This window comes from Papio anubis, chromosome 4 (genome assembly GCF_008728515.1).
Source record: "Papio anubis isolate 15944 chromosome 4, Panubis1.0, whole genome shotgun sequence".
Taxonomy (NCBI): domain Eukaryota; kingdom Metazoa; phylum Chordata; class Mammalia; order Primates; family Cercopithecidae; genus Papio; species Papio anubis.
Genome location: NC_044979.1, coordinates 159,838,143 through 159,852,411, shown reverse-complemented (window position 1 = coordinate 159,852,411; position 14,269 = coordinate 159,838,143). Strand labels below are relative to the sequence as shown.

The 14,269-nt window shown below is 34.1% G+C and overlaps 1 long non-coding RNA gene across 7 annotated transcripts in view; it reads left to right on the top strand.

Annotated features, from left to right (window-relative positions):
- The window catches only part of LOC103882673, a 176,374-nt gene that overhangs the window by 84,562 nt on the left and 77,543 nt on the right, over window positions 1-14,269 (top strand). For all 7 annotated transcript variants that reach the window (XR_004183351.1, XR_004183349.1, XR_004183348.1 and 4 more), the window contains exon 3: window positions 6,212-6,301. This is a non-coding gene — a long non-coding RNA (uncharacterized LOC103882673). The remainder of the gene's footprint in view (window positions 1-6,211; window positions 6,302-14,269) is intronic.

Sequence of the window (14,269 nt, the reverse complement as noted above, 5' to 3'; positions counted from 1 at the left end):
TACATTCTAATAATAAAGGAAAGAGGCCATTTCTCAGTCAAGCTCCTTTAGAAACATATCATGTATATGACTCTATCTTTAGCTAAATCTTTCTACTCTCATTAGCTAGTCCAGATCACAAAGTCTATGTAACAGCTATATAACACAATGACACTATAATAGATATTATTTTGCATGACAAATTATATTGTCTTCTGTTCTGAATCAACACAAATTAAATACACCTGTTCTCTCTCAGACTTAGCAATAAGAACATAGCATACTTTGAGAACTGATGCTGGCATAAATAGTAAGCTCCGCATTTACTTCCAGTTTTTAGATAATTCTTTTGTCAGATCCATTTTCAAATATGTGACTTGAGGGGCAATTCAGTTCTAAATGGCGCAAAAGTTTTCAGTGATACGGTAAAAGTTCCTAGATACGAATAAATTGAGTAACCAACTATATAGTATATTTTCTAGTGATTATTTTTAAGTATGTCTTCACTAACATCATTTACTTATGTAATTTATGTAATATGGTTATAGAGACCAGATCCCAGAATTAATAAGGAGAATTAAGCACTCTTGCAGCAAATCATATCACCTTGCAGCAAATCATATTACCTTTTTTTAGTTCTACATCCTTATAGTTTAATTGAGACTACCTTGATTTAATGATTATCAAGAGTCTCTTTTAGTGCCATTAATAGATTAAACAGCCATTAAAATTGCCCTAGCAGTTCTTTGACTTAAATGAATAATTCTAATTTATCTTTGGCTCTTTTCTATTAAAAGCTACATTTGCTTTTAGAATAATGCATTTTTCTTTTTTTTCTAGAGCCTGTCACTTTCATTTAGTTTCAATAATTCATTTTGAAAATACATCTTATTCAAAATTTCTTTGTACAATGATAGCTCTGTCAAAACTTTGGTTCTACTTGATCCTGAGTCAATAACAGTTTTTAAGAATAAATGATCTCTGAGAGTGAATGTCCCAGATTTTCCATCAGCAAAGCCCAGTTTAGTTACTGGTTAGAGAAAAGTTCCAGGCTGCAACATAAGGAGTAGCAATCCAGATGAAGCAAAGGATCTTACTGAGTTGAGCTGGAACTGAGTTGGGAATCCGGAGAGACCAAGGCTGTTAGAGTTCCCAGGGCAGACCACCAGAGAGTAGAGTACTTTACAGAGAGAAAATTATGGGGGGAACTGCCTCAAAAAATTATATGCAAAAATAACTGGAGTCAGGATAAGGCATAGTGCCTATTCTTACAAGCTAGAGAGGAAACCTGATACAATTTGAATATCCCTTAGTCTAAATGCTTTGGACCAAAAATGTTTCTCATTTCAGATTTCAGATTGTTTTAGATTTGGGATGCTGAGCCTGTAATTCATGAGCCATGATAGAGAGTATATTGAAAAGTATTTTTGATATTATTAAAATATGATAATTATTCAAATTGACCATGGAATAAATGTTATTCTGGTCCTTAACAAACTTAAAAACTAATATGGTAATACATCATGTTTCTTAATTATATCCCAGAGCAAAGCTAAATACTTTTTATAGGAATATAAAGTATCCAGGACCCCAAAAATGCCAATTCTTAATATATGTCCTTCAGTTGAGATTTACCAGTAAGGTAAAGAAGAAGGAAAAGATAATTCATAATACTGAAAAAAAAATCAATAAATTATGACACAGAAATGGTGAAGCTATTAAGAGCAAAATTATTAAAATAGTTATTATTATATCTTCAAGAAGCCAGCAAAAAAGATTGCTCATGGTAACTAAAGACATGAATATTTAAAAAGTCCCAAATCATACATTTATAAATAAAAGCTTTCATATCTGAGGTAAAAAAAAATGCACTAATCTGGAAAAACAAAAGCTTAAACATTGAAGGAGGGAGCATTAATTGATCTGAAAATAAATAGAAACTATGGTAAAAATCAAAGAGAAAAAGATTGGAGTAAGGTAAAAAGCATCAGTGAGATATGGAATAACTTCAAGTTGTTGGTCTGATTTATATGTAATTGAAGTTCCCAAGGGAGAGGGAGAGAAACAGGACCAAACACACACAGAAAACTGAAGAAATAATAGCCGAAATTTGTCCAAGTTGAAGAACACTAAACTCCAAAATCAAGGAAGGTTAAGAAACTGAAGCACAACAAAATGAAGAAAAGTAGACCAAAGCCTATCATACCCAAAATGCTTAAAATATGTTTGTCATTCATTTTAAGAAAGTATTTTTAAAACCTAAAACATCTTTACAAAATATTTAAGAAAATCTTAAAAGCAGCCAGAAAAACATACCTATCATGCACAAAGTAAATTTTTAAAAAAGACCATTTGTTATCAGATACAATACGAGCATCATCAGATAATGAAACAAAAAGTTTAAAGTACTGAAGGCAATAACTCTTGACCTAAAATTCTTTACCCAGTAGAAATGTATTTTAAAATGTAGATAAAATAAAGACATTTTCAACAAAGGGTTATTGACAGAATTTATAGCCAGTAGAAGGAAGTGTTTGAAATGGAGGTAAAATAATACTAGATAGAAATCTGGATCTACACAAGAAAATAAAGAAAATCAAAAAGCATAAATGATAATTACATAGTTAAATGTAAAATAATTTTCTTATTTAAATATGTTTGAGGGTAATAGCTATCTAAAAATAATTATAATGTATTGTGGATCGTATAGACACACAGCACATGGAAACAACAGCATGGAAACAACAGCACAAAGGTCAGGAAATTATAAATAAAAACATATCTTTGTAAGGTTTTTTCACTACACATAAATGGTATAATATTATTAGATGTAGATTATAAAAAGTTAAAGATATATATTATAAATCATAAAGCAACTACTAATATAACAAACATACATACACATATACACATCCTAGCTAATAAACCAAAAAAGTTGATAAAACATAATTATGAAAAGTCATTGGGGCTACTCTGAGCACACTTCCTATGGGGTAGCCCTTCTCTGCAAGGAGCAGTTAAAAAAAATCATTGATTTATACATATAAGGCACACACACACACACACACACACAAACAGGAAAGAGGATACAAACCACAAGTATGACAAATAGAAAAGAAATAGCAAGATAGTAAATTTATGTAAACTCGAAGATGTCAATAATACATTAGATTAAGTGGTTTCAATGCCCATTAAAATGCAGATTGCCGTATTGGATAAAAAGGACAAGGCCTACCTATACGCTGTTACAGGAAACTCACTTTAAGTATAATTAGAACTTTTTTATTTAGCAAATATAACTAAAATTTTGCTAACAACAATCAGGAGAAATCTGGAATGGCTATATTATTATAAGACAAAGTAGATTTTGAATAAAGAGCATTTCTAGAGGGTCATTTTAAAATAATAAAGTTATCAATTCAATAAGAACACATGAACATCTAAATGTTTATAAATCTAGTAGCTGAGCTTCAAGGTATATGGCACACAATTGATATAACTGCAAGGAAAAAATAGGAAAATATAAAGTCATGCTCAAAGATTTCAACTCTCCTCTCTAATTAATAGAGTAAATAGAAACTTAGAGGGCTTCAGAAGCATGGTGTTTGTCACATTAATAGAAAATGCAAGATATGGCCTATATGTTTTTATGAAGGATGCTATTAACCAACTTGTCCTTGTTGACATTTATAGAACACTAACATCTAACAATAGTAGAGCAAACATGAAATCATTTTTAGCCCCAAAATAGAGTGGGAAATTTAGAATGTTGTATGCCAACATTTGCCTAGAACTTATTCCACATTCTCTTTAATTAATCTGATTTGCATCTTCTTTTTGTCTGATGCAATGTATCTTTCATTAAATCACTTGCCAACTTGGCAGTTCAATAGGAGCTATTATCATTCTATACTCTTAGTCTAACTCCTCTTAGTCTAACTCTCTCTTGCTGAAGTATTGGCCACTGTGCCAAAGAAGAAAGTAACCAGTACTAAGGAGGGTACTAAGCTAGGATCCAAAATCAGAACTCCTGGTTGTGAGATACCATCTAAGTTGGGACCAAGAGAAGGACATATGGGTTACTCTGCCAATGTAGTTCTTTATTATATACCCTCTTGCCTTACTTGCAACAGTCATAGCAAAATTTCCTGGAAGTTTATAACAAGTATGTTCAGAAGTGGCTGGCTACCAAGAACATCTCTCTTATAATTTTAAAGAATATTTTCCCAATTAGCAAAACTCTGCCATCATGGTCAGCACAAAATTTGTATGACAAAATCAATAATAAATTTGGCTTTTTTAAATTTAAAAATCAAGCACTTAATTGTCATTTGTCAGACACAAAGTATGTGCAAACTGATATTGGGCACATTTTGATTCATCAAATTTTTCCGTAAATAATTTAAAATCTACACGAGGTAAAACATAGATACATATTTGAGGTAATCAGAAACATAGGATACCTAAATCTGTCACTTACATACCTACTCTTATTAACATCTTGTAATTGAGGAAACAGAGGTGATCATCACAAGATAATTAAATAATTGGCCCTCAGCCCCACAGTGAGGTCTTGGCTCTGGTTGAGATTTAAACCCAGGTGTCTGCGTTCTGAGTTCATGGTCTTGACTGATACACTATGCTGCCTTTCAAACTAATTAGAACATTTTAATTTAACAAATTAAAATTTTATAAAATTTTATTATTTTATTATTACTTGTTATTATTACCTGTTATTCTTCCATATAGATCATTTAACATAGTGATTTTATTCCTTGACGTGCTATATAAAGTTAAGACACCACTAAGATTAAAAACAGCTTTATTCTGAGGTATCTACCTTTTTCTTTTCAACCAAAGTCCTGTGATGAAGGCTACAGGAGAATATAGAGTTCTGAATCACACTGAAAGCCTTCATAAGCCAGTGGTTAAAATGACAGACAGAGCTTCCGTACAACCATTCACTCATAAGAGGAAAAATGGCACTGATTGGATTAGAAGTAGAAAGACTAATGCATTTTTGTCCTTAAGGGTTAGAAGACAAATGGGTCTTTCAGCTCTGCAAGTGAGTACAACAAGCAATCCAAAAGCATTATTTGTGCAAGGTAGTTTGTAGGATCTGTTCCATTTGTCACTAGAACTAGTGGTCAAGGCTCAGAAAAATTTGAATTATGGCTCAGGCCAGGATTGGTGGCCTCCTGTTCAGAGCAACACCATGGGTTTAAAGGTGATTAGTATTCTCAAAAGCACTCTGGAGCATCATCTACCCCAAATGATTAATTCTTCAAGTTTCAGTGTGATTTGAAAAGAAGAGTTAGGCTTGGCTAACCTGAAAAAATGGGGAAGAAAATGAATTCTCCAAATGATTTTCCCCAAAGCAGATGATAAACTCTATTATTGCTAATAAAAACATCAACTACTGTAAAAGTTCCTTTTATGTATAATTTGTACATTAATCGGAAGGTGAGGAATGTCTTTTTCTTTGAGTATTATTCAGTTTCTATGTCATTTTTCAAGATATTTTTGAAACCTAAAAAGAAGAAGAAGAAAAAAACAATAAAATGATGCAAATATAGACTCTCTACAGCCATTAAGCTATGTCAGCAACTAGGAAAAGATGGCTTCAAAAGCATGGTGTTTGTCATATTAATAGAAAATGCAAGATATGGCCTATATGTTTTCATGAGACATTGACAACATGAAAGCCTGGAGACACGACTAGGTTTGATCTTATCAACCTTTCAATATCAACAGTAATTAAAAATTAGGTGGTTCTTTGATGACCTTTGTAGTGCTGACATTGATCACACAATCACTGAGTGTGTATGGATCATTCTGAATATACATAATATCCACCAATACATGTAAAATGGCTTCAGTATTTAAACTATTTTTTCAAATCTAATTGTTTTGCTTGTCTAAGTGGTGAGGCTAATAAGGTAAATTCATTGTTATCAATTTACAAATGTAAATGTAAATGTAAATGTAAATTGGCAGATGTAAGCCAGAATAACATGTGACAAACATAGTTTAAGGAATTAGGAATACACTGTTTCTGATCTCACGTGCTTTCCATTTAAATGGGAGAAACAGAGGAGAAATAATATATCAGCCTGTGTGCCCTGCCATGAGGCAGACTCTCACAGGTAGGATGTTGAAGGAGTTTAGAACATGCCACCCAGCGTCTTAAAAAAGTTGTATTCTTTTCTCCTGTTAATATGTTTTATGTCAGTTTAATTCTTAGGCCCAGCCAGAGATTCCAGCAGGATACGGGAGAAAGGTTTCCTCCCCGACAATGCTGAAGGAAGGTCTCCCTGAGAAGGTGAGTACAGATCTGTGACGAGAAGGGGTGGTCTCACAAAAAGACTGTGTAGAAAGCATTGCGAAGAGTATCAAAGGCCTGAAGGTGAGGGAGGTTCAGGTTTTGGAGGAAGAATTAGAAGGCCTTCATCACAAAGCTAGGTAAAGCACAGTGGGCCCCAGGGCTGGGAGCAGTAGGAAAGTAAACCAACAAAACTAGAGAGGGAGATGGGGCCACTTGGTAAGAGATTGTGACGGCTGCAGTGTTTCTACATCATGAAGTGCTTTAAACAGCTGAAATTATAACATATGAGTTAGTATCTGCTGGCCTGGATTGACCACATGCTAATCCCTAGAACTGCCTGGAGCATTCTGGGGATCTGTGAGGAACACTATGGTATGTATAAACCACATGTAAGTGATACTTGGTTACCAGAATGTCACTAGTTATGTTGGGACATGACATGCCAGCTTCTCATTATTATTTAGTAACAGTAATTGGATTTATGATCTGTACCTGGTTTTATTGGTCCCTTGAGGGTTTTGATGTTTAAGGCAGTGCAGGTAGCTGGAATGTGCCTATGAGACCAGTTCACTATAATAGACTCCCACCAGAAGCTAGCTATCTTCCCAATCTACCAAAGTTAATTGCACATAATATATATACACAAAAAAGAGACTAGTTAAGCAATATTATTTTTTGATATTGAAATTTATTTTGGAGTATCAAAATTGATTATGTGTGCAGTTAGAACATTTCACAATTATAACCCTTAGGGATGGATTTTAATGTTTGATTCTAAGATATGTTTATTAAAAATGCATTCTCATTAACTTTTCTTATTACATTAACTAGAAAGAAAAATGTATCCCTGTAACATCAAAACACAGGAAAATGGAGAAAAATTATTGTCTTGTGATGAAAAAATTGTACATAAATATTAATTAAATATTTCAAAAGCTTATGAACGGGTTGGGTTTTAGTAACTATGCACTTTAAAATACTTCATGCATGAGTGTCAGAACAAAGAGGCATACATTATAAAACTATTTTAGTTCTTATGTAAGGAAAAAGAAAACAAATATTATAAATTTATTTAAAAATATTCATTAATGTAACTATTAAATATTTTTTCAAAGTGTTCTTTAAATTGTTGTGTTTCATGTTTTATCAACTTACATTTTTTCGTTCCCTATATGTTCATTTGGGTGGAATTTACATTCTTGATGATAACCCAAAATGGCCATTTTTGGCTTTAACAAGAGGGAAAATAAACTTACAGTCTTTATTTTACAGCAAGATCCAATATCAGAAGTCCCATTTTTTGTCCCACTTGTACCAACTTCTATTACTTATATTATAAAAAAGAAGTTCTTAGAGGCTTTGAATTGAGTAATGAAAAATAGTGAACTAAAATTTAATGAAGAAGAACAACTCACAAACCTCATTTTATACATCATCTATTCTGCCCTGTGGATCCTTCAAACCCTTCAAATATATTTTATTATTTTCTTTTTAAAAAATTAAATTGTCAGTGTCTTTATTTAGTATGATCTTAAAAAAACACCTATAGTATTATTAAGAATTATTGAAAGGCCTCTAAATCTCCAAGGTCTTGCTAATGATCTGAACATCTGTGGATGCTCTTCAGGGAGTTCATGGAACCAAGTGAAATATTGCTTCTGATGGCAATAATTCCAAAATATGTGTATTTAAATGCATTTCTTAAACATTTTCTCAAATAAAGAAGACTTTGATGACTACAAAATTTTTAAATGTCCCTACTCTTTAAGAGCTGAAGGATAAAGGAAATACACACACAAACACACACACACCCACACACATACACACAGTTGTGAGCAAAATTCTCAAAATAAAACCTTATATTTAGCATTGGACTTTCAAGTAAATAAATTGTATAAGAGAACTGACAACTGCAAATCATATCTAGCTAATCAAGACCCAATTTTAGTACTTGTGGCCTAATATGTATCAATAACTAAAATATAAACTAAAAATCAAATAAAATGTAAATACAGAATGAGAAAATGTTTAGAGGCTACAAAATTTATTGCAATTATCTCTGTGCTCTTATCTATTGATTGCAAAAAACTAGAAGTACTTTCAGTAACTTAGTTAGATAAAGTGGCCCTATAAATTATCAACAATACTAGGTCATGTCTGAATGAGACAAAAGATACTAAAAATTAAATTATACATTTTAAAAAATGTATTTTAATAACCAGCAAATTGTCACTATCGAACTGGGAGTTTTGTAAGTTAAGTAATGTCTAAATTTTTCTGAAGATAAAATATAGTTTAAATGTAAACTAATATGTATTTGTTTACATGGAAAGGAAAATAAGCTTATTTTGATTAAACACAAAATGTAATATAATAATTTTCACTGTGTAGTAGCATAATTTAATCAGTGTTTTTAGTTGTTCGTAGACGTCTTTATATTGCATAAATGGTATTGTTAAAAGCCTATACTTATTTTTAATATGGTCTTAATTTTTAATTTCTTTTATTTTAAACATTTGTGAGTACATGGTAGGTGTATGTATGTATGGGGTACATGAGATGTTTTGATACAGACATGCAATGTGAAATAAACATGTCATGTAGACGGGGGTATCCATCCTGTCAGGCATTTGTCCATTCAATTGTAAACAATCCAATTACACTCTTCAAGTTATTTTAAAATGTACAGTTATTATTGTCTATAGTCACCCTGCTGTGTATCAAATGGTAGATCTTACTCATTCTTTCTAAGTATTTTTTGTACCCATTAACCATACCCACCTCTCCTTTAGCCTTCCACTACTTTTCTAAGCCTCTAGTAACTATTATTTTATTCTCTATCTCCATGAGTTCAATTGTTTTGATTTCTAGAACCCACAAATAAGAGAGAATATGCCGTGTTTGTCTTTCTGTGTCTGGCTTACTTCACTTAATAAAATGATCTCTACTAAAAATACAAAAAAAAAAAAAAAATTAGCCGGGCGTGGTGGCAGGCACCTGTAGTCCCAGCTACTTGGGAGGCTGAGGCAGGAGAATGGCGTGAACCCAGGAGGTGGAGGTTGGAGTGAGCCGAAATTGCGCCACTGCACCCCAGCCTGGGCAACAGAGCAAGACTCTGTCTCAAATAAATAAATAAATAAATAAAACTAAAAAAATAAAATGATCTCCAGTTCCAGCCATGTTCTTGCAAATGACTGGATCTTATTCTTGTCTATGACTGAATAGTACTCCATTGTGTATATGTAACACAATTCTTTATCCATTCATCTGATGATGGACACTTAGGCTGCTTCCAAATCTTAGTTATTGTAAACAGTGCTTTGACAAACATAGAAGTTCATGTATCTCTTTAATATACTAATTTCTTTTCTTTTGCATATATAACCCAAGTGGGATTATTGGATTATATGGTGGCTCAATTTTTTGTATTTTGAAGGAACTTCCAAACTGTTCTCCATCTTGGTTATACCAGTTTACATGGCCATCAACAGTATATAAGGGCTCCCTTTTCTCTACATCCTCACAAGCATTTTTTATTTCCTATCTTTTGGACATAAGCCATTTTAACTAGGGTGAAATGATATCTCATTGTAGTTTTGATTTGCATTTCTCTGATAATCAATAATGTTGAGCGCCTTTGCATATGCCTGTTTTCCATTTGTATGTCTTCTTTTGGGCAATGCCTGTTCTAATTTTTGCCCATCTTTTGAATAGATTATTATATTTTTTCCTATATAGTTGTTTGAGCTCCTTACATATTTTAGTTATTAAGCCCTTATCAGATGGGTAGTTTGCAAATATTGTCTCTCATTCTGTGGGTTGTCTCTTCACTTGCTTGATTGTGTATCCTTTGCTCGGCAGAAACTTTGAAACTTGATGTGATCTCATTTGTCCATTTTTGCTTTGGTTGCCTGTGCTTGTGTGTAATTGCTTGAAAATTTTTTGCCCAGACCAATGTCCTGGAGATTTTCCCCACTTTTCTTGTAGTAATTTCATGGTTTGAGGTTTTAGATTTAAATCTTTAATCCACTTCGATTTGATTTTTGTATGTAGTGAAAGATAGGGGTCGAGTTTCATTTGTCTGCATATAGGTATTCTGTTTCCCCAGCACCATTTATTGAAAGAGACTATTTTCTCCAGTGTATGTTTTGGGGAACTTTGTTGAAAGTGGGTTCACTATATGTGTCTGGATTTGTTTCTTGGTTCTCTATTTTTTCCCTGTTTCTGTTTCTGGTCCCTGTTTCTGTTTCTATGCCAGTACTATGATGTTTTGGTTACTATACCTCTGTAGTGTAATTTGAAGTCAAGTAATGTGATTCCCCCCGTTTTGTTCATTTTGCTTAGGATAGCTTTGGTTATTCTGGGTCTTTTGTGCTTCCATATAAATTTTAGTATTGTTTTACCTATTTATGTGAAGAATGTCATTGGTACTTTGATAGGGATTGTATTGAATGTATAGATTGGGTAACATGGACATTTTAATGATATTGATTCTTCCAATCTATAAACATGGGATACTTATCATAATTTTGATGTCTTCTTCAATTTCTCTCATCAGTATTTTATAGTTTTTATTATAGAGTTTTTCACTTCTTGAGTTAATTCTAGATATTTTGTGTGTGGCTATTGTAAATTGAATTACTTTTTGATTTCTTTTTCATATTGTTCACTGTTGGCATATATAAACGCTAGAGATTTTTGTATTTTGACTTTGTATCCTGCAACTTTATTGAATTTGGTGATCAATTCTAATAGTTTTCTTGTGGCATCTTTAGGTTTTTCCAAATATAAGATCATATCATCAGCAAACAGGGAAAATTTTACTTCCTTCTTTCCAATTTGGATGCCCTTTGTATCTTTCTCTTGTCTGATTGCTCTAGCCAGGACTTCTAGTATTATGTTGAATAACAGTGGTGAAAATGGGCATCCTTGTCATGTCTCACATCTTAGAGGAAAGGCTTTCAGTTTTTCCTCATTAAATAAGATACTAGCTGTGAGTCTGTCTTATATGGCTTTTATTATGTTGAGGTATGCTCCTCAACATACTCCTTAAGGAGTACTGCCAGACTACCACCTATGTTCTCTTAAATCCCAAGGTCTCTTAAGTCAGCTTGTGGTGAATGCTACCTGGCCTGGGACTCGCCCTTCAGAGCAGTGGGCTCCCCCTCTGGCCCAAGGCAGTTCCAGAAATACTGTCCAAGAGCCAAGCCCTAGAATCAGGAACCCCAACATCCGACTTTTTGCTCTACCCCACTGTGGCCATGCTGGTACCTAAGGTACAAGACAAATTCCCTTTAATGTTCCCTCTGCTTTTCTCAAGCAGAAGTTTTGCCCCATAGCCATGGCAGCTGGTAATGTGCTGAGACTCATCTGAAGCCGGCAAGTCTCAGAGGCTCATCAAGGCCCTCAATGTGGTACCTGGGTTTTGCTGCTGGCTATTCAGGGCCCAAGCGTGCTTCAGTTAGTAGATAATAAATACTGCAAGCATTTATCTTCTTTCCTTTGAGGCAGCAGATTCCCTTCTGGCCTAGAGTGTGTCTAGAAATGTCTGGGAGATAGAGCCTGGAACGGGGTCCTCATGACTCTGACCATTGCCCTATCCTGCTATGGTTGAGCTTGTATCCAAGAGGCAACACAAAATCCTCCCCACCCTTCCCTCTCCTCTCCTCAAGAAGAAGGAAGGGGTCTCTTTTGGAGCCACAAGCTGTGCAGCCTAGGGTTAGGGGAGGGGTGATGCTAGCATCCCTTGGCTGTCCCAGCTGGTGTCTCAGTATGTCATGTGCCACCACAGTCCACTGCCTCTGGGCGCCTAGTTCAGTCCTAGGACTTGCAGAAGAGTTGCAGTCCTTATGACCTAAACTATCTTTCAAGTTCACTTAGAGACCAAGAGCACTTTGGCCCTTTGTGGTGAGGTTTTGCAGGCACTCAAGTTCTGACAGCTGGGATGGGAGATTCCCCTCTGGCTAGTACTGGTTTAAATGCTCCCTCTGTGGGCCAGCGTCAGCAGCACTTGGTCCAGTTTTCGCTTCTGCTCTAACAAGACAGCACTGAGTTCAATACCTCACAGTTGCTGTGTTCTCCCTCCCCCAGTGCCCAGAGATGCTCTCAGCACCACATATCTGCTGCTGGGGATGGAGGAGGGATGGTATCAGTGATTCAGTGCCTCCTTCAGCAATACTGAGTTATAAGCAGGTACTATGAGTGCTCACTTGATTTTTGGTTCTTATGAAGCTGTGTGTTTTTCTGTGTAGATGAGTTGTTAACTTGGTGTCCTTGCAGGCAGGATGATCGGTGGAGCCTTCCACTCTGCCATCTTGCTCTGGCCTTCTTATTTTTAATATTTTCATAAAATAGTCTGTAATATTCCTTCAAGTTGCATTTTTATTATTAATGCAACATAAAATGAATACATTTTAAAATTATCACTTTCAATTAGTACTTTCTCTGAGATAAAATATTTTAAATGCATTGTAACTCTTTAAGTATTATCCCAGAGAAAATTCTGCTTAAAGGAAGATATCCTACATTTTATATTATATCCTACATTATTATATTATAGATATATCAACACCAATATTTTTCCATGCACTATGTTTCTGACACAAGAGTACCTATTCTAACAATTTTTGTAAGAAATATCTCATCAAATATATTAAGTTTTTACCAGACTTAGATGTTGAAAATTAAAGCTTTTGACAAGCCTATTACTCTGCTAAAATACAAAAATTTATTCAGTTAAGAATAAAAACTACAACTAAATGCAAATTAACAATTTCAAAAATTTGTAGTTTGAAAATCTCAAATACTTTTAATATTTATATAGTTCACCCATCTCCCCCTTAACTTTTAAAGGATAAACTCTAACGTCTCTCTGTTTGCAAGATCTATTTTTAAAACTTGCAGCTGCTAATAGCGTTAAAAGCTGATATTGTATTAGATTCTAGTCTTTGAATATTTTGCTTTCAGCTTCTCAATTGAATTTGAACAAAATGCAACTAAAATTCACAGAACTTATTTACAAAATTGTAAGACACTTTGGTGTGTTTATTATTTTGTCTTTCAAAGGCTGAAGGATTTCAAAAATTTATTAATAATGAACAGCAGATAGAGCTTACTGTCATGCTAAAATCTACTTTTGTATGTAATATGAATGTTGCTCAGTTATTGTAACTGTGTATATGTCTGTAAATGGTTACTCTAACTACATATGATTTTGTTTGTTCTTTTAACTACAGCTTATTTTATTTTATTTTATTTTTAGAGACAGCACCTTACTGTGCTGCTCACCATGTAGTGTGGTGGCAGGACTGTGGCTCACTGTAGCCCCAAACCTCTAGGCTCAAGTGATCCTCCCACTTCACCCTCCTGAGTAGCTGGAACTACAGATGCACGCCACTGTGCCAGGCCATTAAAAAAAAAAATTGTAGATATGGAGTCTCACTCAAATTTTGGCCTGACCAGTTGGTTTTGAATTCCTGGGCTCCAGAAATTCTCCCACATTAGCCTTTCAAAGTGCTGGGATTATTGGTGTGAGCCACTGCACTTGGCCATGTAGTTTCTATTTCAATTGAACAAAAGGTCTAACAAGTTATGGTGTAGTTATAAACTATATGAGAACCATAACCAATTCCAAGTACATTTTTACTTCATAGGTTTATCAATTTACTAAGAACAGTGCTTTTTCCAAAATACCAAGCTCCAGTAAAATTTATGCCTTATTACAAAAAACAAACAATTTCGACTTCAGTGTCTTCAGTGTTGGATTTTTTCTTTTTTTTTTCTTTTTTTTTTTTTTTACTTTAAGTTCTGGTATACATGTGCAGAATGTGCAGGTTTGTTATATAGGTATACATGTGCTGTGGTGGTTGGTGGCACCTATCAACCCATCATTTAGGTTTTAAGACCTGCATGGATTAGGTATTTGTCCTAATGCTCTCCCTTCCCTTGCCCTCCATCTCCCAACAG